We start from the raw sequence: 4,327 nt of genomic DNA, 5'->3' as shown, positions 1-4,327 counted from the left end.
CCACTGGCTCAATCTGGCTAGGGCGGGACGGTTGGGACGGTCTAGGTGTATCAGCATTGCTTTGAATTCGGCCGCATAGTCTTTTGTCGGCCTCTTTTTCTATGTCATCCTCTTTAGCTTTTCTAGTACCTTCGTTATGGTCTTGTCTTTCCTGAATCTTTTCAAGAAAGCCTTCTTTATCTCCTTCAAATGTCTGCAACAAGTGTTCCAGACCGTACTGCATACCAGCTGGTGTCTTTGCCACCCAATGTTGTGGCAAAATATTTCATCTTTTGTCCTAACGGAGCTCTGTTTTCTTGGAGAATGGTTTCAAAGGCAAAGATGTGAGCCTTTGGATCCTCCTCACTCTTGCCTTTAAATTTTGGGTATTTGAGAGACATCTTGAACCCAATTGCCAGCTCTTCCCCTTCCTGAGCTTCTAGCCTCCTGTCTGGATGAACTTCTTCCTTATTTCTTTGTGGTTCCGGAATTGGTCTTTCCTGGTTATGTGGATTCCTGTCCGGTTCCTGATGATTTTCTTCCTAATTTCTCTATTGTTCCAAAATCAGCCTTTCTTGCTGCTGTGGAATTCTATTTGCCAACCTTCTTGGTTGCCGTAGAGGATGGTGCAGTGGTGCTTCTTGTCCTATAGCTTCAACTTGTCTATGACAGTACCACATTTCCCAATTTGAGCTTCCTTCGTTCTCCATTCCTGCTTCATTGCACTATTATGCCTTTCTTGTTAGCATTCCCACTCCTAGTTTGTGTGTGCTTTCCTATTGACCGTGCAAGAATTAACCTATACTAGTATCTATCTTTCTACTCCCTACCTGGTGTGTCGTTCCCTAGCAGGATCACCAAAAGTGTCGGGGTCCAGTCGAGACCTGGCACTTGCATGGTTCCAGACCACCTAGTTGGCTCCTCCGGAGGAGACCCAACTAATGCTATTGTTCCCAACAATATAAGCCAATGCTAATGCATTGTGCCACCGATATGCTTAGGCTAAGGGAGTTGGTTGCAATGGAGCTGTAGTTAGTGCATGCACCTAGAGAGAGTCTTAGCATAGATCCCACTCGTGTCTTTGCAAGGGTATTACTTCCAGACAGGATTGGCTGTGAATACAAATATGAGTTAAAAGACATGTTCAAAATAGAAAGAGAAATGACACAACTTGAGAATTAACCAAGTTGCACATAACTACCCAAAATAGACAACACCAAAATCTCCCCCCTTACAGAGTAAGGCTTAGCCCGTATATCCCCCACCCTCTCTCTCTACTCTCCTTTTCTTTTACATTCACTCGAGTAATACCCGTTGGCAAGAATAGTTACAAGTTTGTTACAATAAAGATCTAGAGTAAGGCTTAGCCCGTATATCCCCCACCCTCTCTCTACTCTCCTTTTCTTTTACATTCACTCGAGTAATACTCGTTGGCAAGAATAGTTACAAGTTTGTTACAATAAAGATCCAGAGCTGTTGCCCAACGGATAAGCTTAGCAGCAGTCCACTCTCGAGTAGCCGCCAAAACAAACTAGGTTGGAGGAAGCTACATTATCCAGGCAATCTAAATTATTCTAGATTTTTTATTTCTTTTGAAGATCATAAAATTGAGTCTGATATGATGGAAGCCTATGTCTGGTCCATGTTTTCACTGTGGCATAGTCTGATTTATGAAATGTTGTTACAAAGTCTGATTTGTTGTTTTTCAAAGTTAAACTTTTAGCAAAAGTGGTTGAAAGTGGATTTTTTGCAGATGAAGTGTAGTGGAACAGCAAGTGGATCATATTGAAGTGTTTTTCAGCGATATCAATGGTTCTAATATGGAGCGATGTGTGATACATTTCAACACATAATTTTGTGTTACCTTGAGTGGTTGTTTGGTGATGATGTGCAATGCATTCCATCAAATACAGTGTATGGAGTGGATTTTGTTCGAGCACTTAGAGTTGGAGCTAATACTCAAGTGTCATCAACGTATCTTTATTTGGAGGTGCAATATGATATTGCTGAGGGCATTACTCCATGTCAGTGGAGTTGTGCCATGATCCTTGATTCATGGTTTTATGTATTTATGTTCTATGACATTCCATGGTGAACTGTAATCACTTACTTTTAAGGGGGAATGCACATACAAATGCACTATAATGCCAAAATCTTTTTATGGATTTGGTGGAGAAACTATGTTTGGGGGTTGGGTGGATCTTGGTACAGTACAACCGAGCTCTCTACTCAATTACTCAACATAGTCTTGACTTGGCTCTCTATTCAATTACTCAACATAGTCTTGACTTGGGTGGATCTTGGTACAGTACAACCGAGCTCTCTACTCAATTACTCAACATAGTCTTGACTTGGTGTGGTGTATCAAGTTAAGGGTCTATCAGTTTCCATGAGATTGATCAACAGAATTAGTGGATTTAGGTTAGGATTCTCTGAATCCAACCACCGGGCTGTGCTAGGTGTTGAACCTTAATCTAGAATAAGCCATATTCGTAGATTAGGTGGAATATTCGATTTGTTCATGGGAAAGCAATGACAGTTGTAAAACCTGATCATGTCTGATGAATGTCATAGGAAAAGTGTAACGAAGTAGATTTGCTATCACATGCACATGGGCGATGGGGCCTAGGCACTTGGGTTTAGAGTCATTTACATATGTGTCTTGGGCTATACGATAAATTGGGCTCCTGGGCATTATACACACACATTATTGACCATTTTGACTATTATCTTTCTTGGAGCTCTTATGCCCAATCTTTCATGGTAAATTTCTCCCGTATGAGATGTGAGGATGGTGACTCACACCCATGTTTTTACTCTATGCCTTGAGTGCCCAACCCTAGTTTCTTGCATTGGTATCAGAGCCTTGAATTGATCCCATGTTTTGATCCAATTTTTTGAATTTTTTTTAAAAAATTACATTTTCTTGATTTTCTTAATCAAGAAATGGGCTATGCTGGATTTGTTTGAGTTGATTTGATCCTTTCGATTCACATTTTCATGAGCTTTTGCAAGCCATGGGTCACTTTGGACCAAAATCTGAGGCGATCGCTCCAAATTTTGAATGAGAGAACCAAAATTGGGAGAAATGCACTAATTTTGATTAGTGATACTAACTAATCAAAACGTTTATGAGTAATCCCCTTCTTTTGTGCAAGCTTTCCATAGCCATTGCATGCATTTTAAGCTTTTCTTGGTTGCCATTCCTTGGGGCTTTGATTAGCCATGATTCAAGCTTCTCATTGATCCCATTTTCTTCAAGTCAACACTAGATTCATCATCTTCTTGCTCCAATCATTCCATATCTCTTAGCTAACACTTAGGCTACATTATGGGAGAGATATTGAGCATCTTAAACAATTGATTGAGGCCTTGGATTCACAAGAGTTGGCGATGAAAATCTGAGGTGCTCGTGAAGAGAAGACCATAGAAGCGCTAATAACAAGTCCAAATGCCACATTAAGCTTAGCAATGGAGTTCTTAGCCGATTTCTACTCTTTAGGGAGCTCAATATAATCAACTCAATGGAGGGTGTAGAAGCTATTTGCCAACTTCATCATGGAAGTTCAACAGAAGAAAACGGCACTGAGTGGCTACTCTTTTCCCTGATGGCCTGCGCGATTTCATCTTCTATTAGCATGGTATTTCCGTGTTTAATCACCAAGATTATGGCTAATTAACCTTGTGTGTGAGTCTTGTTACATAAGAAAGAAGTTTAATAGCCAATATTAATGGGGATTTACAGCATTTGTGCAACAAAGGGGGGACTGCGTTTTTCTTCTTTAGGATTCCATGAGGATTAGCATGGCATAAGATGGATTAAGCATTCAGTTAAGCTTCTATCAACTGTAAGCCAAAATCTCAGCTCAATTATTCAATTTCTCCCCTCTTTTGCATATTAGGGAGTTCATTGGAGCATTAGGGTTTATGCACATGGGAAAGGGATAAGAGGGCTTAATTAGTGCTTATTAAGCTTAATCATGCCATATAAGTGAGCAAAGTATTGAATATTACTTCTTCTCATCATATTTGGGCAAAACCTCATGATTGAGGCTTAATACTCCTTTAAGCTTGAAATTAAAAGCCTTAATCACCATTGCCAACAATTTGGGGGTTTTGTTTCAACAATGGTGAGTCTTTTCTCTTAGATGGCTTCAATCTTGCCAAGCTATGGAGATATAGACAAATATTTGTGGTTGGTTTTTGCATTTTTTATACTTAGTGTTGAAATGCTTGAGGATTTTTCCATTCTTGCTTAAGAATGCAACACTCTTAATGTCACTCATTGACATCACATAGTCTTGGACATTCTTTGAAGGTTACATATAGCCTAGAGTGTATTATGCAA

The sequence above is a fragment of the Cibotium barometz genome, chromosome 34 (assembly GCF_041138505.1).
Source record: "Cibotium barometz isolate CiBa-2024 chromosome 34, ASM4113850v1, whole genome shotgun sequence".
In the NCBI taxonomy this organism is placed as follows: Eukaryota; Viridiplantae; Streptophyta; class Polypodiopsida; order Cyatheales; family Cibotiaceae; genus Cibotium; species Cibotium barometz.
The sequence above is the reverse complement of the archived record's forward strand: the minus strand, read 5'-3'. Positions refer to the sequence as shown.